The 26,293-nt window shown below is 35.3% G+C and overlaps 1 long non-coding RNA gene across 1 annotated transcript in view; it reads left to right on the forward strand.

The window, feature by feature from the left end:
- Nucleotides 1–26,293, forward strand: part of LOC128930306 (uncharacterized) — a 203,953-nt gene that overhangs the window by 34,731 nt on the left and 142,929 nt on the right. The window contains exon 3 of the long non-coding RNA XR_008478217.2: nt 15,260–15,382. This is a non-coding gene — a long non-coding RNA (uncharacterized LOC128930306). The remainder of the gene's footprint in view (nt 1–15,259; nt 15,383–26,293) is intronic.

Consider the following 26,293-nt stretch of genomic DNA (forward strand, 5'->3'; position numbering starts at 1 on the left):
GTTATTGAAGCAAACACACTTGCAGTCCTTGAATTAGAGCTTTTTGTGTGGCTTCAATTGAAATTACTTTTTCATCTTCTTGGTGACATAGACAAAAGCTCTCCCAGTCACTTTCAGTATATGTTGGTAAGGCCATTTTACCCCTCTATGCATTTGTGCCCTTATCTGTAACCATGATGTCAGTCATACCAACCTTACATGATAAATGTGATCCTATGCAAATAATAATAATAATAATTGGCCCATTTCCTGGCAAATGAAATGAGTTATTGTGCTTACTCGCATGCATGGGAAATTTTTTTGGAACTTGGAAAATAAGCATCTTAACTATCATGCATCAGGCATGATAAATGGTAAACATTTATAAACATTAACTTATCTAGTCCACATTCCAGCCCCATATATATTAAAAGCAACAACAAACACTAAGTCTCTGAAATTTTAAATACCATGTCCAAGGTCCTACAGCTACAGAGGTGTTAGGTGGCAGATCTAGGGTTCAAATGTTTCTGCTTTCCTAACTTCATGCTCTCATATAATATGCTATTTTTGCTAATTGTTATAAATGTAATTTATAGGGATATATATATATGAATTAATCATACATAAAGGAAATATAAGGCAATTTAATATGTAAATTGATTTCCTTTTATAATTTTCACAAAGTATATGTAGATGTAATATATACATATAATTTTCATAAAGTATATGTATATGCCATGTTATGTATTCATATAGTATATTTATATTTATGAAAATACATGTATATGAAAAGTGTATTTTCATAAATATAAATATACTATATGAATACATAACATGGCAGTTGCATAGATATGTGTCTGTGCGTGTGAGTGTGTGTATATGTGTGTGTATGTAAATTGCTTTATCATGATTACTTCTATAGCAAAGTTCCTAATTACTCACAATGTTTCCCGGGCTTGATTGCTCACTTTCTTGGAGACCACACTGGTGTATCTGAAAGGTCAATGAGCTGGGAGGAAGAGAGGCAGGTCCTGTTTCAGATTGTAATTTTACTTCCCTCATTTATGAAATGAAGGTGTTACGTCTAAGGATTATTCAGGTTCTAGGAAGGTCTTGTCCTAGGAAGGTACTGTTTTCTAATACGTACTGTTTTCTAATACTGTGCTGTGGTTAGAGAAGGAAGATGAGCATCAACAGACATTTCAGAAACATGCCAACTACCTTGACTTTTACAACAATTCAAAAAGAATGTAACAACCGAAAAATTTCTGATCAAAGGCGCGACCGAATTTATGAATTTGATTTTCATGCAAATTCAGCTCTGAACATGAAGTGAGTCGTGAAATGGAATTTGAAGGGGTCGTGCTCCATGCTCATGACTGACTGAAACATCCATCTGCCCAACTCTCTTCCCAAGCCCCCGTGCTCACAAAGAAGATCTCATTCAAGCTGATGTTTATCATCTGCTGTAAAATGGAGTTAATCATTTGAAAATAGGAAAATGAAGTTATCTTTAGACTGGTAATGAAAGTCCTATTTGTTTTGGAGACATTTCTCCCATTGGACACATTAAAACATTACAAAATCTTACCTATTAAAATTGTATGCAAACATATTTTAGGAATATGCTGGATTGCCTAAGTGTGTAGAGAATCAGTAAAAATTCTGATTTGCTGCTAAAGTTGTCATAAAAGTTGACAAAAAATAAGAAAAGAGAAACAAGCGGAAAGCTACATTGGTATAGAAATATAATATCTTTTATTCAAATAAGAAAGATGATAAAATATCAATAATACATATATTTGCAATTTTGTTTTAACTTTAATGTATAGAAGTTTTAATGATTTAGTAAAGCTGAGTTTTCAAGGTTAGTGAATAATTTATGTTTTAATTGAACTGCCTAATCATATTAGTAGTTTGCACATCATATCTCCAAATGATAGTCTTGAGTGTTTCAGTTTAGATTGGTCTTCATTCTTCAGTCCAGATAAACATAACTCTCAAACTGAAGAAAATAATTGATACTATAATTTACATCACTTTTAAATTATTCTATTTTATATTTCACCTCATATTATACGAACCATTGAGAAGTTTCAAGGGATAGCATTTGTTCTGAATGTCAATATAATTTTGTCTTGCAAATTCAAAACCAATTTATTATTGTATCTTTTTATAAACAGAATATGTCTTGTTTCTTGGCTTTGATGAGTTTGACCCACAAATGCATATTATTGCATGTGTCATAAAGACCATGAAATTAAAAAGTAAGAAATTTGTATACAAGTCCTAAAACTGATTTCAGTGTCATGGATCTTTTATATCTAGAGACCTGAAATAAAAATCTCCAACCTGAAGTAATGACTAAGAAATCTCACAGTTATAAGAACAGCTTTCATATTATAAATTTGATTTATGAAACATAGATTCTCATAGGTCCTCCCTGTTGCTTTTCCCGTGGAATCAGGTTAGTCGTGTTGTTCCTATCACCGTAATAGCCAGAATAGTACTTGTAATATTGTATTTCTAGACTTTGTTTATGTTTTTAATTTATTTTCTTTACCATAGTTGTATTAACATCTTTTAATCATAGGCCTGGATGTTTACTTTTCTGACAACAGGGTATTATTTATTCAGAACACATAGTTTTCATATTAGCCAGAGCTTTCTGAAATCATTCTTGTGTGTTAGTCGAATATGTAATTAGGCATTTTTCAAAATACACAATAATTACCCAGCAGAAAATGCTACCATTTCTATTTCTTAGTTTTAACATACACAGAGTGGTTAGTAACAATAGCAGAAGTGAAAGACCCAAACACTCTTTGAATTTTAAAGTAAGCTTCCTATTGAGGCATAACCTATATAAAGGAAAAGGCACAAACCGTAACTATACAGTTCAATGAGTTTTCACAAAGTGAAGATATCCGGGGAGCTGCTGCAGAACGTTACCAATCCAATTCTTTGTCGTTATTATGTATCCATATGTAACTCCAGTGCTAACTTCTACCAGCATTGATCAGTTTTACTTCTTTCATTAGCATTATATGAATAGAATTATAAGATAAGAGCTGTTTTATTTTTGGCTTGTTTCACTCAACATTATATTTCTGAGGTATATCCATGTTGTTGCATCTGACATTAATTGATCACCCTTCATTCCTCTGTAGTACTGCTTTGTGTGAATATACGAGAAAGATACAGCCCTTGATGGATGAGGATGTTCATAATGGGGCTGAAGTAACTAAATGATACACCTGGTTCACATAAATAAATGTAGACCTGTGTGATATGTGGAAAAGGGACTGCAATGGGTCACAGCATAGCTGTCAAGAACAGTTGTAAGACACTGGGACAGCTTGGAAGGGACCTAAGGGCAGAGGCAACTGGGAGATTTGAAAATATTTTTATGTAAACTGCAAGGTTTTTCTAATTACTAGGGTGTGGGAGGCAAGAGTGGGAAAACTGTGAAGACTAACATTTTTTTTATTAACTGGGTGGATGGAAGTTCTTTTTATTAAGATTACTCTCAGAATGTTAATAATACCAGTATTCTCTCCACAGAGCATGTGAAGTCTGAGCTATCTGTAAAATAATCATATGTGTTGACTAGGCATTTGACTAAATGGACTTGAAGCTCATTAGGGCTGGAAATGTAATATTTGAAGCTATTGATATTATTTAATATTGGTAGTATTTAAAGTTATGAGAATGATCACTATCATCGAGGAGGAAAATAGAGTTGAAAGAGGAGATCCTAGACTGAGCCTTACAAAAGTTCAATTTTAGGGACCATATGAAAAGAGAACCTTGAAAGAGACAGACTCAGAAGAATTTCAGTTATAGGAGCAGGGGTGGTTAGGGTGATGATGTAAAAGTCAGAAGAGTGTAAGGAGGAGAAGGGGAACAATTGAATCAAATGCTGTTGGGTGTGTGGTAAGATAAGGACTGAAAAATGCCTATTCGATGTTACGAAATGGGTGTCTATCGGAGTGAGACATGAATGACGAACTGAAGACACCGTGTGTGCAGAATACTCTTAAGAAGTTACCATTAGAGGGAAGTGAACTATTCAGTGGTGGCTGGAGGTGTGTGGATTGGTTTTCAAGTTAGAAATGACATAGTGCATTGGAATCCTGACAAGAATGACTTAATTGAAAGAGATAGAAGATACTGTACAGATAGACAGATAACCCAAGCCAGAGAGAACTCATTCTCCAGTAGTCATCATTCAAAGCTCCAGAACCAACTTCCCAGTTGCCACATTCAGCTAAGGTTGAACTTTCCCAAGGTGTGGCTTAAAGGCTTCCCAAGTAACTTCTTAATCACCCAGACCCCTGCAGGTCACCTGAGATAGCACATGGCACAGAGACTACTCAACCAACAAGCAGAGCATTTGCAATCACAGTGCCAGGAGAGCAATAAACACCCTGCCCTGTGCTTTGCATCACCCATTACCTCAGGAAAGAATCCAATCATCCATAAATCAGAGCACTGATGAACTTTGTTTCAGTGCTCATTCTTCAGGCCTCAGGTGAAAGACAATTCATCATGGCAATTTCTCTGTGGACTTAAAGAATCTAGAGATGAAGTTCTGTGTTTTGTTCTCCCACTTACCTAATATCGATTCAATAAATATTTGTTAAACACATAATTAAGTTCCTAGGGTACTCTGTAATGCCTAACCCACAGTAGATGCTATGAGAAAATTTGTAAAATAAATCAAGAAATTAATAAATGAATAAAGTCTAATGGGAGAAGTAATTAGGGTTGTTTCTTGTGGTAATTATCTCTCTGGAGCACATTTAAAAATTCTGAACTTTGATATTTAATGTACTGAGAACAATGTTTGGTCATATGTTTCCTTTTAAAAAAAATTACACCATCTTTATTAAGAAATCCCTCAAACAATTTAAATACATTCTTTTGTGCAACAAACTAATTTTTCCCTAAGCTCACATGACATACCAACATAAGCAGCGTATAAGTCTATGAAATTCTAAATTGTGTAGTATTCCCTCAAAAAATATTATAGTGACCAACTAGGGCTTCAGTGAAGAAGGCAGAAACCCTGCATCATTGCCTTAACTAAACATCTCATTAGCATTGTTCGAAACGCTATTTAAATCGAATATATGGACATTATTCAATATGGCTATAAAATAATTAAATTAGGCACCTAGAAAGTATATTTTCTGTTTTCTAACATCAGGGTGATGCTGTTTTGTGACAGATAAATCCAAAGGTGGATATCTGGAGTCTTGCATTTCCTTCTTAACATATATAAATATATCAAAGCTCCACTTTATTTACCATTAACTTGTTTCTTTCTTTACTAAAACTACAACACAATCCTCCCTCCCTATTGTACAGTCTGAGAGTCCAGTGGATGTCACTGTTAGTTATACTATGAAACTCTCTAACTTTGCTTCCAGTTGCATGTGGTTTGAAAGCAGAAGCCATGCTCAATTTGTGTTTTCTGTCCAGATTTTAGAATAGCATCTGGCCTGTAGGAGAAGTATAATATATTTATTAAATGAATGAATGAATAAAGGAATGTATGAAGATTTTCCAGCATCAGTACAGGAGCAATAGCTTGAATGGTGAAGTAATGGCCCAGGACCCATAACTATCACTGAGGCCTAGTGCTGCATGTTCTTTAGAACATTATGAGTTCAACAAAGAGAGACTGTATGGGATTTAAAAGTATTTTCCTGCCCAGGATTCATGAGGATGGTCTAGCATTAGGCATGCTATGAGAGTTGCATTTGCATTCACTATCCATTCTGCCATTGTTTTCCTCTGCCTGATTGCGGTTTCACCTCCATATCCTAATAGGGTTCAGAATGGTGACATCCATCATAATTAAAGGACTTCCTTTGCCCCTGCCCCACCTCCGTTCTGCCCTTAGACTGGTGAAGACTTTGATTATAAGCCTCACATTTACAGAAAACATTGGATCTGAACCATTCTTCTCAAATACACAGATAGGATGGGGCTGAGATAGGATTACAGAGGAGTTCATAGCAGGCCTGCAACTCCATGAAATCTATCCTCCTTAAGTTGGTAGTTCAAGCTTGCCAAATTTGATGGTTGCACTTCTGGCTTCAATTTAATTGATGTCTCTATCAAGGCTAGTCATACTCTTTTACTGAGTATCAAATTTTCATCTATTATGCATGTATTTATTTTTTTTGGTCAATCAATTTGGATGCTGACTCTAAGCCAGCCAGTATTCAAATACCTGAGGTATCATAGTAAACAAACACAAAATAAAATCTCTATGAGGATAGATCTTATGTTCTGAGGTCAGAGGCTAGGAGAAGATATGAGAAATAAACACATAAATGGAAGGGCAGATAGTCATGCAAATCTTGAAGAAAACTAAAAAGGGTAAGAGGGATAAAGTCCAGAGATCTGAGTCAAGATAGCCATTTTATTTGTAGTTATCGGAAATATGCCACGGTAACAAAATGATATTTGAATTGAGACCTGAGAACACGAAGAAACATAACGTGGATATCAGAGCAACGGGACTGCCAGGAGGATTGAACAGCATGTGCACATGCACAGAGGTGAGATCACGATGGATATATCTGCAAGAAGAATGATCTGGATGAAGTGGTATGAACAAATGAGATGGTAAATAATGTTATAAAGTAGCAGGTGGCTGGATTACATGGGACCCATAGGCCACAAATAAAGATTCTGGTTTTACTTTTACTTTAATGAAATGATCTGACTTATAATGCAAAACTGGATGCTCTGTGGAAAAGAAACATAGGGGATGAAGAATGCAAGGAGAGAAGGAATGGTTAGCCAACTACTGCAAAAAACCACTGAGATGATACTGGATCAAGAAGTTAATTATGGAGGTACTGAAAAATGGTTGGATACCAAACATACTTTGAATGGACAGCTGACTAGTTTTATTGGCGGATTGGTTGTGGCTTGTAGCAAATTAAATGGATTTAAACGAAAAACAAAAAACTATAGGATAATTCCAAGTTTTGGCCAAAGTAACTGAAAAGATGGCAGTATTGTTTACTAAGGTCGGGGAGACCACAAGAAATCAGGTTTTGTGTCAGAGGGTAGAATTCTTACTAGCATCCAAGCTGTATTGCCTAGAACATTAAATAGGTAGTGTAAAAATGTGGAAGTCATATTAATTTATGTGTGTTTCAAAATATCAATAAAAACTTATTTAAGTAGAAAACTATCTCTACCAATAATACGTGTGTGTGCATGTACACATGTTACTGCAAACAAAACACACAAGAACAACAAAAGCATTAAAAGTTGAAGAAATTCTAGTTTTCACTTCAAAGAACAGGTAACTTTTCTGCTGATCTAATTTTTGACATCTAGGCCATGGTGCTTGGTACGGTCAGATTCTTCTAACTTGTGACATCAAATTACTGAATATATGAATAAGTACCAAAAATAAACATTCTGCTTCCTTAACATTTTTCTCTTGGCTTGGCTTTTCTTTGGGAAAATAACCAAGCTGCAAATAGCAGCTGCATGCTGACTGCTGAACTGTCACGAGACCAAAAGCAAACTATGTAACATGCTTGAGAATAGAGTAGTGCTTGCTCTGGTGGTTATACAGGGATGACATAACAGCCGCAGGACACACATGAGCTCAAGGCCTTGTCATCATAAACCTGGGATGAAAGGTGCGCTTTTCTCCATTCTCAAATGAAGAGTCAAATAATGAATGTCCAGGCACCTCAACAATTTATCACAGATTGTTTCCTTGCATTAAGAGACGGGGTAAGGCCAACTCTGAGGAGAATACAGTCACTGGAATATCTCTGAGCAGTCCATCTTACTCTTCCATTGTTATCCTCCTAATTACCTTCATTTTTTTCTACACCAATTACAGTTGTTTGTGATGATATGGGATCGATAAACTGTGAAATACAGAGAGGAAACATTGTCATATAGTGCCTTTGTATAGATAATAGATTGTAAAAATTGCAGTATGAACACTTCACTTAGATTTCTGTGTGTAATGTCCAAGAAAATTAAAACTAAAAAATGGTAAAAATCGGTGAAACTGAGGATATAAATTAGAGGTTAGAAGAATTTTACTTTTCATGATGAGTCCTTTGGCACTGTTTATTTTTATTTATTTCTTTTTTTTTTTTTTTGAGACAGAGTTTTGCTCTTGTTACCCAGGCTGGAGTGCAATGGCGCGATCTCGGCTCACTGGTACCTCCGCCTCCTGGGTTCAGGCAATTCTCCTGCCTCAGCCTCCTGAGTAGCTGGGATTACAGGCATGCACCACCATGCCCAGCTAATTTTTTTTTTTTTTTGTATTTTTAGTAGAGACAGGGTTTCACCGTGTTGACCAGGATGGTCTCGATCTCTTGACCTAGTGATCCACCCACCTTGGCCTCCCAAAGTGCTGGGATTACAGGCATGAGCCATGGCACTGTTTATTTTTAAAATGTGCGTTGACTGCTTCAACGGTGTATATTTTTAGGTAAACAAAAAGAGAATTTTAACATTTGATGATGTCAATTAAATAAACACTGTAAGCTATTAATAGCTAATTATGCACTTAGCCATATATAAAGTCAGTAATATAATGAGTTACTCTCAAAATGTCAACACACCATTAACAATTGCCAAAAAAAAAAAAATCACAAAAAACTACGTGGTGCCATTTACTGGAAATGTCCATAAGCAATTATCTTCTGTTCTTTGATCTTTTATTCTAAGAGGTTGAACTAAGACTAATAGGTCAATAAATTTCTGTAGATTGAAAAAATTGGAAGATTCTGTAACTAGGATTCAGCCTTCGTTAGAGACTCATTGGAAGGGCCAATGAAATTTTGAAAAGCACAAGAAATTTTTGTGATATCACAAAGTTCATTTTTATAAAGTTTATTTTACATTTAAAACCATGCCATGTTTAATATACTAGCATCTTTTACTGGAAATAGACACTTCTAATTTCTGTGTAAACCCTACTGCCAATCTGTTATTCTATACCACAGAAGTGATATTTCTAGAGGAATCTGTAGGGACATTTGTCATTAAAAATGTTACCCAGAATCTGAACAACCTTCTCAAATTAGTGTCAGGCCTGTTGTGTCAGGTGGGCAGGGTCCTGCTTTTCAACATGCAAGAAATAAGCTTAATGCTCTTGTAGTGGCAAAGGCACAGACCTGTGTTTTTGGGGTTCGTCAGTTGAATGTACCCACATAGGATCTGAGGGAGAAACATAAATCCAGAAGGAGTGGAAACATCGATGTCATTAATTATTCAGTAGTGCAGGTGTTCAAATCCGAAGAGTAGCCTTGGTTGTTTTTCCAATTGCCTGTCCTCTTTCAGTTCCTGACAGTTGACTAAGCCTTATTTTCCAATCTTCCAGGCACTTTTGTAAGTTTTCAGATGTACCTCTTAAGCATTATTTTTCTTCTTAAGTTATCCAGAGTTATTTTCAGTTGCCTACAACCAAGGAGTATTACCAATAAAATAGTGTAATGATGACATACTAGAGTAAAACGAACTTATTATGTGCATGCAAGTTACTTATCAGTATATAGACTTTAACAATTATCAGCTACAACTTGAGTTTTGCAGGACAAGTAATAGGGGTGTCAGAGCAAACAGAATAACTAAAAATGATTTTCAAAGGAACACAACTGCTTTGTAAGGGAATTAGAAAATATTTGGCCGGGCGCGGTGGCTCAAGCCTGTAATCCTAGCACTTAGGGAGGCCGAGGCGGGTGGATCACGAGGTCAAGAGATAGAGACCATTCTGGTCAACATAGTGAAACCCCGTCTCTACTAAAAATACAAAAAATTAGCTGGGCATGGTGGCGCGTGCCTGTAATCCCAGCTACTCAGGAGGCTGAGGCAGGAGAATTGCCTGAACCCAGGAGGCGGAGGTTGCGGTGAGCCGAGATCGCGCCATTGCACTCCAGCCTGGGTAACAGGAGCGAAACTCCGTCTCAAAAAAAAAAAAAAAAAAAAAAAAATTTAAGGGTTCATGTGGTGTTTAATTTTATATGTCAACTTGACGGTGGTACAAGTCCCTGGATATTTGTTCAAACATTATTCTGGGTATGTCTTTGAGGGTGCTTCTGAATGAGATTAACATCTGAATTAGTAGACCCAGCAGAGTAGATTGCCCTCCCTAATGTGATTGGGCCTCATCCAAGTGTAGAGGAGATGAATTGTCTGCCCATTGGAATGAGATGTAAAGGAGAAGTCACAATTCACTTGTTCCCTTTCACTGCTGAAGAATACAACTACATAGAGCAGCCCTGACCAATTGAAATGTAATGCGAGTCACGCATGTAATTAAAACGTTTCTGGCCACGTGCAAAGAACCACTGTACTTGGGTCACACCTGTAACCCCAGTAATTTGGGAGACTGAGGCAGGTAGCTAGTGACGTCATCAAATCCTGACATTTTCTTTGATGGAAGACTTTTGATTACTGATTCAATCTCCTTACTCATTTTTAGTCTGTTCTGATTTTCTATTTATGATTCAGTCTTGGTAGGTCATATGTTTCTAGGAGTTTAGCTGTTTTTCTAGGTTATCCAATCTATTGGCAGATAATTATTCCTAGGAATTTCTAATAATCTTTTGTATTTCTGTGGTATCAGAAGTAATATATTTTCTTTCATTTCTGATTCTATGTATTTGAGTCTTTTCTTAATTTAGATGAAGTTTTGTCAATATCATTTATGTTTCAAAATAACTCAGTTTTATTTTTTTCTAGTGTCTTTTAGTCTGTATTTAATGTAATTCTTCTCTGATCTTTGTTATTTACATCCTTCTACTAAGTTTGGTCTTGGTGTGTTCTTTTTTTCCATTCCATGAGGTGTACAGTTAGATTATTTATTTGAGATATTTCTTCCTTTTTAATGTAGGCATGTATTACTATTTTCTGTTAGAACTACTTTTGCTGCATCCCATTACTTTTGCATGTTTAATTTTCATTTTCGTTCATCTCAAAATATTTTTAAATTTCCCTTTTGATTTCTTTTTTGACTCCTTCATTGATGAGAATTGTGTTATTTAATTTCCACATATTTATACGTATTCTAATTTTCCTCTTGTGATTGACTTCTAGTTTTACACCATTAGGTTTGGGAAAGACGATTTTTATGATTTCAATCTTCTTAAATTGGTTAAGAGTTGTTTTGTGGCCTAAGCTGTTATTTATCCTGGAGAATATTTTATGTGTGACTGAGATAAATGTGTATTCTGCTGCTGCTGTATGTTATGTTCTGTGTATTTCTGTTGGTTTCATTTAGTGTAAAGTATGGTTTAAGTCCAATTTTTTCTTACTGATTTTTCTGTCTGGATGATATATCCGTTGTTGAAAGTGATGTGTGGCTATCCTTCATAATTATTGCATTATTCTATTTTTCCTTTCAGATCTCTTAATATTTGCTTCATCTATTCAGTTGCTCCTATTTTGGGTGCATCTATATTTACAGTTGTTATATCATCTTGAGAAATCATTCCTTTTATTATTATTTGACAGCCCTCTTTATCACTTGTTCTAGTTTTTGACTTAAAGTCTATTTTTTTTTCTGATACAATTACAGCTATGTTGGTTTCCATTTGCATGGAAAGTCTTCTCCCATTCCTTCATTTTCAGCCTATGTGTGTCCATATAGGTGAAGTGAGTCTTTTTAGGATAGTCATAAAATTGTATCTTATTTTATCAATTTAGACACTGAATGTTTTTGTTGTAGATTTTAGTCTATTTACTTTATTGATAGGTATTACGGCCATTTTGATAATTGTTTTCTGGATGTTTTGTGGATACTTTGTTCTTTTCTTCCTTTCTTGCTCTCTTCCTTTTTTAATTTATCATTTAATTCTTTTCTCTTTATCTTTTGTATATCTACTACAGATTTTTGCTTTGTAGTTACCATGAGGCTTATGTAAAACATTTTAGAGTTGTAACAAGCTATTTTAAGCTAATAATAACTTTACTGCAACCACATATAAAAACTACACTCCCCTTGAATAGTATGCTTCTGAGACCACAATTCATCTTTTTATTTATTAAGTTGTCATAGCTATAATTATTTTTAATACCTTTGTTTTCTAAGACAATATAATTTACCACTTCATGTGAGTTTTATACCTTCATATATTTTTATCTTACAAGTTACTGTCGTTTTCTTTCAACTCAGAGACCCCCCTTATCATTTTGTGTAAAACAGGTCTGGTGATGATGAACATCCTCAGCTTGTGTTCATCTGGGGAAGTCTTTATTTCCCTTCCATTTCTGGACACGTTTTGATGGGTCAAGAATTTTTGGTTGGCAGTTTATTTTTCTTTCAGCACTTTAAATATATTGTGCTACTTTTCCTTGGCCTACAAGGTTTCTGCTGATAAATCAACTGATAGTCTGAGGAAATTTCCTTATATATCATTGGCCTCTTTTCTCCTGGTGCTTTCAACATTCTCTGTTTAAGTTTTATATTTTTGTGTGTGTTTATAATCTTTGATTGGAGTTTGATTCTGTTTCTTGGTAAAGTATTCTTTGGACTGAGGCTTATTGGAAAAGTTTGAGCTTTATATGCCTAGATGCTCATATGTCTACCTACATTTGAGAATTCTTTAGCCATTATTTTTCTAAATAAGCATTCTAGCCCTTCCTGTCTTTCTCTTTATTTTACACCCATTAGGCAAAAGTTAGCTCTAATGATGGTGTCCATAAATCTCACAGTCTTCCTTCATTCATTTTCATTCATTTTGTCCTCTCCTCTGACTGGGTATGTTCAAATGATCTGTCTCTGAGTTCACAGATTCTTTTTGTTTGCTCGATCAAGTCTGCTACTAATGTTTTCTATTGCATTTTAAATTCCATTCACTGTTTTTTTTTCAGCTACAAAATTTTCTTTAGTTCTTTTTTATGATATCTATCTTTTTACTGAACTTCTAATTTTGTTTACATATTGATTTTTTGTTTTTATTGAATTGCCTCTCTGTGTTCTGTTGTAGCTCACTGAGCTTCCATTGAATAATTATTTTGAATTGTCAGGCAATTTGTCTATCTCCATTTCTTTGGAGGTGGTTAGTGAAATATTTTTGTGTTCTTTCTGTGGTGTCATGTTTCGTGATTTTTCATGATCCCTGAGTCCTGTGTTTTTATTAACATTTAAAGAAGTCATCTCCTCCAGCTTTTACTGACTGACTACAGGAGAGAAATACCTTCACCAAACAACTCAGGAATTTCAAGGCTCTTTCAGACTTTTTCTGTAGATGTGCCTGCTGTATACTTCTTGTTTTCTATGAAGGAGAATTCTTAATGTTGTATGCCTTCTCTTGAACATTCAAAGCTGGTGCTGATACCCTTCTGCTGTTTTGGGGGTGGCACCCTAAAATACTCAAGTTTGTGTGCTCTCTCCCAGTCATGCAGAGTGGGGATATCTGTCTGTACCAGTTGTTTGCAGTTTGCCACTCACAAAGGTGTTTCTGATGATCTGGCCTGTGTGAAAGAGTGAGGCACGTTGAGTATTTAAACTCTTGTGAACTCCTTCTAACTGCCCAACTCCTGTTGGCTACAGGAGAGAAATACCTTCAGCAAACATGCGAGTTCACAGGTGAGGCTTGCTAAGTGAATGATGGGAGGGCTTCTTTTTTTTTTTCCTTCTTTTTTATTGCATTTTAGGTTTTGGGGTACATGTGCAGAATGTGCAAAATAGTTGCATAGGTACACACATGGCTTCTTGATGGAGTGTTTAGTAGGTTCTGGAGCTTTACTTCTCTGCTCCCAACCTCTCTCAACCGCTTAACCATGGTGATTCCTTCAGTATTTCGGGTAAGATTAGAAAATGCGGGCCTCTTGGGCAATACCCCACATAGCTGAAGGTGCCAGGTACTCTCCCACTATGCTCTAACTTTCCCTTGCGGGAGAAACAGCAAACCAATAGGGTCTCTCTCTGTGCTTAGCTTTGCTTTCTTGGGGGTAGAAAACTCCTTTTCTACCATCTTGCTGACTTCACCTCTGTACATACCTTTCAGATGTTTTATTTAAACTTTAATGATAAATAGGTACAGAAAATAAATGTACAAAATGTATATGAGATTCATGTTCGGATGACATAAATTTAAAATATTTATTGGCTTCATGTATTACTTCAACAAATATTAACTGTAAAATTTGTTTCAGGCTTGAATCAGACATGCAGAATGCTGAGAATAAAGTGATTAAGACATGTATAATCCTTATCCTTGAGGAAACAAAATGCGTTTCTTTTAGCTAGGCAGATGAAATGAATAAAACCTGGGGCATGAGAGGAGTTATACTGAAGAGTTTAGCCTTTTCCCAAAGACTTGGGAAAGCAGATAGAGAATCTGATTGATGTAATTACATGTTTATATAGGAAATGTCACTCTGGTTTTACATAAAAATGAAGGGAGGGGAAAAAGAGTGAGAGTGAAGTGTTGAGATCAGAATGAAGTTGATACAGTCAAGGGTGGAATTTGATAGCTCTCAAATCAGGGCTCATGACTAAGAATTAAGAAAACCAGATGAATTTTAGAAATACTTATTACGTGAACTTGCCTGATTTGGTTAGTAGATGTAGCAAAGGTAAGAAAGAAAAAAAGAGATTTACAAAAAGCTTTATAGCAAATTAAATTAAGTGGGCACCCAAGTGAAACATTTAACCAACTATTTATATATAGTCTTGAAACATCTTAGAGATGGAAGCTTTCATTTGTCAGTCAGTTCATATATGTAGTATGATAATGAGTCAATTGATGTGTTGATTTAGTATTTATACTTTAAGAAATATGAGGCAATAGCTCATATTAAGAAATTTTTCTCAACCTTCATAGAAAAGGTTTTGAAACCTGGTATATTAGCTATTGCTTAAAACAACACAATTTATCATCTTATGTTTTCTGTGTCATGAGTCAAGGCGTAATTTAGTTAGTGTCTCATTTAAGGGTTTAACAAAGCTGCGATCAATATGTTAGCCAGAGTACTAGTCTCATCTAAGGCTCAACTGGAGGAGAATCTCCCAGTAAGCTCATGTGATTGTTGGCAAAATTCAGTCTTCTTGCAAGTTATCAGACTGAGGGTTCTGACTTTTTCACCAGCTGCTGGACAGAGGCCGCCATCAGCTGGTTGTCATGTAACCTTCTCCATATTCTAACTTACAACATGGCAACTGGCTTCTTCAAAGCCAGCAAGGGAAATGGTGTCTCCTAGGGAGAAAATTGTTGCAGTCTTACATGCCATAGTTACATATAGGATGTCACTTTTGCTGTGTTCTCAGGTTAGAAGAAAATCACAAGTCTGACCTATACTTAAAGGGAGAAGATTATGCAGGAGCAAAAGCACGAGATGGGAACCATGGGGCCTTGGGAGAGTCTGCCACGGAAAGAGAAGCACAAATCCTGTGAGTCTCTAGATTGTGTTTTTTCTATATATGCTCAAAGATTTAAGGATAAAATGATACCTAAACCAAAATAATAGTATATTATGAACATACCTTTCTTGTTTTAACCTGTCTTACATGTTTGCTTTCCAATATATCAAAGATTGTGTTTGTAAACCTCAAATAAGTAATTATCCGGATATACTTGACTCTCAGAAAATACATTTTTTCCCAAGGCAGTGATAATTATGCTTTGCAGCTCTGGAGATACTACTTTGAGCAAAGAAAATAGAAGCTTAGAAAAAAATATGCCTAAGTATCAGGGTGTCTTGTAATTCAGTTCAAATTCTTAGAGCTTCTTTCTATTCTAATATTCTTTGGTATGATCCCTGATAAGTATTCAGTGTATATGGTAACACAAACAGGCTTAAATTGGGGACAGCTTTAATACTGGCTGGTAAGAAATTTATAGATGAGATGAAAGAGCTATTCTGTAGTCATCTTTTCTCCTACATCTTACTGAGCAGAATGAGAGGAAAATAATAACTCCTAATCCACATCACTTTAGCAGTGTGTATAGGCTTCATGTATTGTTGTTCATAAAATTTGTCTCTAACAACAACTATGTCAAAGCTACCAATATGGCAACCCATTTAGTGTTGTGTAATGCTTTTCATTCCTTAGTTCACTGTTGGCCATGTTCTTGCTTATCGAAGACCAAGTACAAAAGACAGTTTACTTGCATTTTTTCTTCTTTTCCCTTAGTTTTACATTGGTTGGGTAGAGGAAGCAACTCCCAAGTGTTTCTGTAATAATTTAGCTCAGAATTCTAAGTATATAAAAATGCAAAATCCTGCAATTCTGTCCAGTTGTTTATTTAATTTCACGTATATAAAATAATTTTTAAAACCTACAATGGTATGGCTAGCATGAGTACTACAAGATAAAGTAGGCATGATTGTTGCCATCAAGGTGCATACAATCTGTTTTCAAAATTATATCTGTAAAACAGTGCCTCATGTTCCAAGTGCTGTGAGACTAATAACAAAAGAGCAATGCTGAAACTACTGGCAACTTAGTATCAGGAATGGTATATGCTTTTTACATGAACTGTCTAATTTAAAATTAGTCCCAATTCTGTGAGGATCAGCTCATTTTATTAGTTTTTTTTTATTGTGGCTATTAAAAGTTAACACAAATTTAGTGACTTAAATCAACATACATTTATTATTTTACAGTTCTGTAGAACTGGGTCTAGCAAAGGTTTTACTGGGCTAAAATTGAGGTGTGGGCAGGCTGTGTTTCTCTCTAGAGGCCCTAGGAGTCAATCTCATTCTTTGCTCATTCAGGTTGTTGGCATAATTCAGTTATATGTGGTCGTAGGACTGAGGTCTTCATTTCCTTGCTTCTAGGAGCTATCCACATTCTATGACTCATGGCCTCTTTCTCCATCTTTAAAGCTACCTAGAGTTGGTCAAGTCCTTTTCATGTTGCATCTGATAAACTCATCTGCCTTGTTCTATTTTTAGAAAGCCATGTAATTAAACTGAGCCTACTTTAGTAATCAAAGATAATCTTCTCATCACAGGAAGATTTACTCTTGTCTACATAGTTCCTTTTGTTATGTGAGGCAATATAATCACAGAAAACTAGGGTGTGGACATCTTTGGTGCCCATTATCTGCCAACACAGTGATGATTGTAGCCATTTAAAAGAGAAAAGTCATTTCCAAAGCTGAAAAGGACACTATTTATACCCAGGGTATGTAATCTGTTTCAAGGTAATAATTAGATATCCGTAATGAGTAGAGTGGAAATACGGAAGTGGGACTCTATGTGGATGGGGATGCTTATATTCTTCAAAGTTTAGCAATCACCTTTTTATTTTTATTTACTTATTTATCTATTTATTGCAGTAAAAATACTAGAAACTGGACCAAAAGATCTTTTATCCCCAACTAAGGGAACAGGTTTATACATGGGTAGATAAACACTAGTCAAATTTCTCTGTTTATATGTTTCTCAAAATCTCTTCTATGGCCCATGCTATCATATTAATATATGTGTGCAATGACCTTTCACATATTCAGACTCATCCATACCTTAATATCATGCTTAAGTATAATAGCAGTAATGTAATCTAACTTCTGTATACAAATGTCCTGGAACTAACTGGTCTCTCAATGTTTTTTGTGGTTGTTTTTTTTTTTTTTTGGTCACCTGTTGACTTGTCCCTTAGATGCTCTTCCTTTTTCCTGCCCTTGCCCTTCCATTTATACCAGCTGAATTATATTCTTGCCAAGAACTGGTTATATTCCCTTCAAACTGTGTATGCTACTTGTAGTTGTTACATGTTTTCATTAAATACCAAAACTATGATTAAATGAGTCTAAAGCAGAGGAAGTTTGTGGTTCAATTTAAAATGAAATTAGAAGCTTCAGAGAGACTCTAAAGAGTAGATTTAAAATCTCATCAAATTAGGTATTGAAGAGATCACCGTAGAAGACCAGGAAAATATCTGGAGGAATTTAGCCCTCAGAACAATCCAAAAAATGTGTAATTTTTCACAAAGTTTGAAGTGATGTAGAACTGGGACTCTAAAAAGATGCTTTATGCATTGCTTGGTTCTCGAGAAAATTACAGAGAGATAATACTGGATCGCAGCCATGAAAGGCCTTAAATATTCTTCCAAACACTATTAGGGGGATAAGTATATATATTTATGAGTTTGAAGTTAAAATATTAAGTTGATATCATTATTATGATTCAGATTTTAGTTAAATTTGAATTGACATATATAATTTACATATTACAAAATCACTCTTTAAAGAATACAATTTAGTTACTTTTAATATATTTATTTATAAAGCTGTCAATTATTATTAGAAGAGCTTTCTACCCTTCTCCAGCTACTGGCAACCACAAATCTACTTTCTGTCTCAATGGGATTGTACATTCTTGGCATTTCATATAAATTGAATCATGCAATATGTAGCTTTTTGTGGCTGGCTTCTTTCACTTAGCATGTTGTCAAGGTTTGTGCATGTTCCTGCATGAATCAGTAATGTACTCCTTTTTATGGCTGAATAATATTTAACTTATGGATATAACAAATTTAATTTTTTCATCAGTTGAGAGACGTGAAATTTGTCACTTTTTGGCAATTATGAACAGTGCTGCGAGGAGTATTCATGTACAAGTGTTTGTCTGGACATCTATTTTCAGTTCTCTTAGGCGTATACTTAGGAGTAAAATTGCTGGATCATGTTGCAATTTTATATTTAATGTTCTAAAGCAATATCTGCTTTCCGAAGCAGTATTGTAGCATTTTACATTCTCACAGGCAATACATCAGGGATCTGATTTCTCTACATCCTTGCCAACACGTTTTATTTTCTGCCTTTTAAAAAAGCATGTGCAGAGCGGGCAGGTTTGTTAATTTTTTTTAAGTTCTAGGTATGCACATGCCATAGAGGTTTGCTGCACCCATCAATCCATCATCTACATTAGGTATTACTCCTAATGCTATCCCTCCCCTAGCTCCCCACCCCCGACAGACCCTGGTGTCTGATGTTCCCCTTCCTGTGTCCATGGGTTCTCAGTGTTCAACTCCCACTTATGAGTAAGAATATGTGGTGTTTGGTTTTCTGTTCCTGTTTTAGTTTGCTGAGAATGATGGCTTCCAGCTTCATCCATGTCTCTACAAGGACATGAACTCATCCTTTTTGATGGTGTTCCGTGGTGTATATGTGCCACATTTTCTTTATCCACTCTATCATTGATGGGCATTTGGGTTGGTTCCGAGTCTTTGCTCTAGTGAATAGCCACCTAGGAGAATGTCAAGTGGTATTTCATTGTGGTTTTAACTTGCATTCCACTAATACTACTGATTTTGAAGATTTTTAAATATTCTTATTAGTCACATATATGTCTTCTTTGAAGAAATGTCTATTGAAATACTTTGCCTCTCCTTGTTTTTGTGCCATTTTCAATGTTCTTTTTTATTTTATTTTATTTATTTTTTTAGATGGAGTCTCGCTCTATCCAGGCTGGAGTGCAGTGGTGCAATCTTGGCTCACTGAAACCTCCACCTCCTGGGTTCAAGCGGTTCTCCTGCCACAGCCTCCTGAGTAGCTGGAACTACAGGCACGTGCCAGCACTCCTGGCTAATTTTTTTTGTATTTTTTAATAGAAACAGGGTTTCACTTTGTTAGCCAGGATGGTTTTGATCTCCTGACCACTTGATCTGCTCATCTTGGCCTCCCAAAGTTCTGGGATTACAGGTGTGAACGACCATGCCTGGCCACAGGTTGCACATTTTAAAGTTAGGTACTTTGCTTTGTTATTGAGTTATAGTTGTCAGGATTATTAATCTATTCTTGATATTCCCAATTATGTAATGCATAGTCTATTCTTGATATGAAATCTAATGACATATAAATCTAACTTATAATGTAATTTAAAATCGATTCTTGATATTCCTACTTACGTAATTTTTACTGTCTTATTGAAGTTTAGACTTCTAAAATTTTGATAAAATCTAATTTTTTATTTTGTGATACATGTACTTATGCCTTTCAAATATCAGATTTTTAAAATGATTTGTGTTGTTCTATATAGACATCATTGCATTCATGAATGTTAGGATACTATTTAATTTTTTCTAGAAGTTGTATTTATAATTTACCTTTCAAAGTTTCAACTGCATATATTTTTACATAAGTTTGTGTGTGATATAGGATAAGAAACAAAGTTCTTGTATTTTTTGTTTGGACATCCAATTGTTTCTGTTGGATTTGTTTTAAAAAAAAAACATTTTCCCTATAGAATTATCTAGGCAACTTTGTTAAAAAATGGTTATTACACCCATGGGCATATTTGTAGACACTTTCTTTACTTTTTTTTTTTTTTTTTTTTTTTTTGAGATGGGGTGTTGCTCTGTTACCCAGCCATTCTGGAGTGCAATGGTGGCATCTCAGCTTACTGCCCCCTTGCAGGTTCAAATAATGAATTTTCCTTCCTCAGCCTTGCAAGTCGCTGGAACTACAGGTATGTGCCACTGCACATACTAATTTATGTATTTTTTGCTGTGTATGGGGTTTTGCTGTATTGGCCTGGCTGGTCTCGAACTGCTGATAACTTAGGTTATCCATCCTCTTCAGCCTCCCAAAGTGCTGGGATTATAGGCATAAGCCACCTCACCTGTCCTAGACACTATTTTTTTTCATTGACCTCTTTTTACATTTGTTTTACATCAGTGCTACACCATTTTGATTAATGTAGCTTTAATAAGGCTTGAAAGTAGACAGTGTGAATCCCTCCACTTTGTTCTTTTTGTGTACCCTGTGCTCTTCTGCGTCTTTTGAATGGCCATATAAATTTTAGAATTAGCTCATCTGTTTCACTTTAAATGTCTGTAGGATCTTTGCATGGGATTGCCTTGAATGTAAAGATTGGTTTAAAGAGAATTGAGGTCTTAACAATACTCAGCTTTCTGATTCTCAAGAACGTTGTATCTCTCCATTTATTTTCATCCTTTTTCATTTCTCTACGCACTATGCTTTTTCCATTTTTGAAAATACAGATTTTATATCAATTTTAAATCTATTCCTATTATTTTAATTTTTTGATGCTACAATAAGCCATTCTTTTTAAATTTGAATTTACAATTCTTATAAGAATATATATGTATTTCATTGTTACATTATTAGCTTCCCATATGAGTTTTAGCAGCGACTTTTAAAAAGCTTTCTTAGCATTTTCTGTGTACAGAGTCATGTCTTCTGTTTTCATTTCTGTCTTACTTTCTAATGATAAACCTATACCCTATTTTGCCATTAAATTTTTATTAGAACTTAAAAGCTTTTTCAAAAAAGGTAATTTGGAGACAGACAACCATTTATAGTTACTTCTTTCTTTCTTTCCATTTTCTGTGTTTTGTTTCTTCTTCTTGCCTTATGGTATGGTTACGCCTCCAGTGCAATGTTTAATACAGGTTGTAAAAGAGGAATTCTTGCCTTGTTACTGACTGATCTTAATGAAAATCCAGAGTCTTTCACTGCTGGGAATGCTGTTACCTGTAAATTCTTCACAGGTGCCCTTTAAAATTCTGGGAAGAAATTTCATTTGAATGTACATGAGGGATTGATCCATAGTCTATTAACATGGTATTTTTTGGCTTGTTTTGGTATAATGCTGGCATTATAAAATGTGTTTATAAGTGAAAGAGAAAAATACATAACAAAAATTATTTTTACTAGAACAATTAGTGATTAGTATGTACAAAAAATTCAATATGGAAAGCTTCTAGATGGGAGAAGAAAAAGCACAGCATTTAATAATACAGATTTCTTCACATAAAGAAACTAAAGATTCAATAGAGACAGAGATATATAAATACAGATTATAGATATGTAGCAATGTGTATATTTAATTAAACCTGGAATTTTAAGTCATGCTGAAAGTATGAATGTAATTATTGTGGGGTGAATTAATCTGAAAGATCTTTAGGAAAATTCTGAGGATGAGCTTTCAAATACATAAGCTTTGTAACAACTCTCCTGATTGTAATATTTCCAACACTCTTCCACGAATTTGAAAGAAGAAAATAACTTACTTGTACTCAGGTTTATTTTCAGTTGGTGTTTTATTATGTGGGCAACCTCATATACTATTATCTTTCTTACTTTCTCATGATGAGACCCAAAACCTTTTTGCTATGAGAATCTTATTATGTATTTTAAATCCCTTGAAAACAATCACTCCCCCAAAATCCGGTTGCTTCTCTTTTCAATAATTCTTTGAGTTTTTTTGTTATTATCTCAAAAAATGTTTAGGGATACTTCAGCAGGTTTTATATAGTAGATTTTATATATTATCTCATGGTCAAATGATGGACCATTATAGATACTACTATTGAAATGGGAAAGATTATAGATATTACTATTACAGATATTACTATTGAAATGGGAAAGATTCCCTTATCCTCCTGGCAGGGTATGTGATGGGGGTGCAGCTAACTTCTTCAGTTCCACGCTGCTCAGATCTTTAGAGGAGCATACAGATGGGCAGGCTGTGTGGCTCCGACTCCATGGCAGTGTCTAGGGGAAAATATTTACAGCTCCTGAAGCCCCAGTGGGTGCATGTTACAGGATGGCCTCTTAGTTTGCCGTCTATAGGCAGCCTGTGTTAACCAGCTCAATTAGATCCCATTCCTTATTGCAAGGACAGAGGGATTTCTGTTTCCCGGGATTTCTTCCCTTGGCGTACCGGAAGAATCAGATCACACATGGGCTTGGAGAATGAATGTAAGGTTTTACTGAGTAGAAATAGCTTTCAACAGATGGGGGAGCCAGAAAGGAGATAGGTTTCCCCTGGCGTCGGGCCGCTGAGTTCTCTATGTACTGTCCTAGCCAGCCAACAGGGTCTTCTTTCCCCAGTGTGTTCCTTACAACATTCAGCCACCAGTGGCTTCTATGTCTGCCCACTGCGGTCTCAGGTTTTTATAGGCCCAGGATGGGGGCGTGGCATGCCAAGGTGGTCTTGGGAAATGCAACATTTGGGTCAGAAATGCCTGCCCTCAGCTAGGTGGGGTTGGAGCCCTACCTAGGGACTTACCTTTCTCTACCTAGAACTTTTCTTCCCCACCTTCCATATCATTTAAGGAGACCATGTTCTTTCCTACTTGGCACTTCCGCATCGCTATGTTAATTCACAAATGATCCAAAAAAGTGTTACTTTTATGCCAATTATCTTAAAACTTTACTTCATATTTCCACAAGCCAATTTCTTGAGTCCGTGTGTGGTGTGCATGTGTGTGTGTGTGTGTGTGTGTGTGTGTGTGCATCACACAGAAAATCTGATCTCATCTGCAAAGCTTGGCCCAATGACACTTTTGAAATAGATAATATTTGACAGGTCTTTTCTTCAAAATACCACCTCGCTTGATAGCACTGTATCTTGGGTTTTAGCTTTCCTTTAGTCAATCTCTGCCTTCAACTAGGAAACTCCATATTGATTTTTTTCACCTCAGATGGAGTCATTGATTTGATTAAGAAGTTCTAAATTTCACCATGTATGTAACTGAAATGGATGTCTCTTCAAGACAAATGAGTGTGTATGTTACTGATTCTCTCAGTTGACTAAATGACTTTATGTTTATTACATTGTTACATAAAAATGATCATTGTAAAAGGATGAAGTGTACAAATCAAGGCTTTTCTTATATTCACCCTGATCTCACTGGTCAGATGTTACAGTAACAACTTGATTTGAGTCCTTCCAGATATATAGTGCTAGAAAAATAGATGATAGATGGATAGATTAAATAGAATAAATGTAAATAATGTGAGATAATTTATTAACTTGCTTTATTCCTGGCTCCCACCATGGAATTTTAACACCATGTATTTCTGTTTACCTATGTGTGTATTGCATGCATATCTATTGTTTTACATATAAAAAGAGTAAGGCTCCTTTTTTCCAAGAACCATTTTTTTTCTTCCTTGGGTGAGATAGTGCCCTTACAGAGAATGTGTGATTTAGATTATTGTGTTATTAAAGCTGTAACTGATAAAACAAGAGATGTAAGAGTTTCATAGTTCTGAATATGACTTGATAGGAAAGAGATTTATGAAAAGGAATCCCAAATAGAAGTTTATAATCGCAATAATGAATGTCAAATAATAAAAAAACATAAGACCATCTTTGATGTTAATTAATTTTGATATCATGACTATTTGCCTAAATTAACTGGTTCTTGTCTAACATATTCTATTTCATAGAATAGTTATGATGTGAACACTATAAGATCCTTGTATGATTTAACTAAATGATCCAGGTGGGTTTTGAGAGGGAGAACACTTTTTTTTTAAAACAGCTTTTGACTTTCCTCTTTTGTCAGTGTGCAGAAAAGTGTGACACCAAAAGAGCCCGCCTGACACTGCTATCCTTAGAAAAGCCTGCACACAAGGGTGGCTGTCATCTGGAAATGTAGACGATCAAAAGTTCTCTCCACTGACATAAACTTTCTTTAAATAATAAGGATGATTCATTGTGACTAGACTATGCAAATAGCATAGTTTGTGTTAAACATCTGCTTACCTTCTGGGAGTCTGGAATTTTGGTATATGCTAAGCAGAGGGTGCCTACAAAATCAGCTCCAAATAAAAACCCTGGGCACTGAGTCCCTAGTAAACTCCCAGTCTGCAATATTTCACATATGTTGTCACAACTCACTGCTGGAGGAATTATGCACACCTCATGTGACTCTACTGGAAAAGGACTCTTGGAATCTTGCGCCTGATTCTTACTGACTTCTCCCCATAATCCGTTTTTTTCTTTGTCGATTATGTTTTGCATTCTTTCCGTTCAATAAATCTTCACTATGAATCCTGTGAGTTCTTCTAATGATCATTGAACTGGGCTCTGGTCTTGAAGACTCCTGACACAATTAGTCTATTTGGGATTCCTACTAGAGTGTTGTTATGAGTTGAATTGTGTTTCCCCAAGAAGATTTGTTAAAGTCCTAACCCCCAGTATCTGTGACTGTGACCTGATTTGGAAATGGGGTCTTTTCAGATGTGATCAAGTTAAGATAAGGTCATACTGAATTAAAGTGGTTCTTAATCAAATGTGACTGGAATCCTTATAAGAAGTGAAAAGAGATAGACAGACACAGAGGGAAGAAGGCCATATGAAGACAGGAGCAAATGTTGGTGTTACACTGCTGGAAATTGAGAAGCACCAGGGGCAGGTAGAATCTGGAAGAGGGAGGAAAGAATCCCTGAGTCCTACATTTGGGATTTCTAGTCTCCAGAATGGTGACAGAGTAAATTATGTTGTAGAAAGTCACCCAGTTTGTGATACCGTATAACACCCGTCCTTGGAAATGAGTACAGCTGTCAATGTAGATTTTTTTAATCAGGGAAGAAAATCATCCATTTTTTTGATTTTCAAATATGTTCATCATATACAAGATCTTATTTTTGCTCACTTTTTGTAAGGGTAATAAACACAAAACAGAAGTTTTGTCGAATTTGTTCACTAATATGTCTCAAGTACAAGAACAGTACCTTGACTAGTACTTGTTTTATAAATATATTTAATAAATACATAAACATATTAAATCAACAAACAAATACATTGGATAAATAAATATATTAAAAAGAATGAGTTAATGTACATGGGAGATTTTTTTTTACCAATACATGAGTTAAAATCAGAGTAATAAGTCAATTAATAATTTGTTTTAATTTCCAGTTATGGTTTTATGTTGAAAATATATCCATTTGTTACTTTCCTTTGTCTTCCCCTCTGATGATTCTGTCAGTATTTTTCCAGAGTCTTTTCCTTTAGTGAAGAAAATACAGCTCTTCTGGTTTGCATTCGATTAACATTAACCTGGTTTTCATGATAGGATTTATGTCAAATTTCTCATTTTGCACTTGTGGCTTGAACATTTTTGAAATCTTGTTTTATCTCTTTATTTTTTAAACTAGTTTTGCAAAGTTTCCTAATTCTCTCTCTCTCTCTCTCTCTCTCTCTCTCTCTCTCTCTCTCTCTCTCTCTCGTGTGTGTGTGTGTGTGTGTGTGTGTGTGCATGCGTGTGTGTGAGATAAACCTGTTCAGGCTGCATGTTCACTTTCCATGATTCAGGCAAGCCAAAGTCCATGAATTAAAGGGTAACTTAAAATAAGCAATCCCAAGGAATGCTGTTCAGGAGAAATATAATGCAGACCACATATATTAATTTTAAATTTTCAAGAAGGATACTAAAAAAGGAAAAAGCAGTAGATAAAATTTAATCCGTTTTTATAGGACAATTTAAACATATCCAAATAGTATTAATTTGGCATGTCGTCAGCATAATAATATTATTAATGGAGCATTTGGCACTTTTTTTGGTACTGTCTTTGAAATCCCATATGTATTG

This window comes from Callithrix jacchus, chromosome 20 (assembly GCF_049354715.1).
Source record: "Callithrix jacchus isolate 240 chromosome 20, calJac240_pri, whole genome shotgun sequence".
Taxonomy (NCBI): domain Eukaryota; kingdom Metazoa; phylum Chordata; class Mammalia; order Primates; family Cebidae; genus Callithrix; species Callithrix jacchus.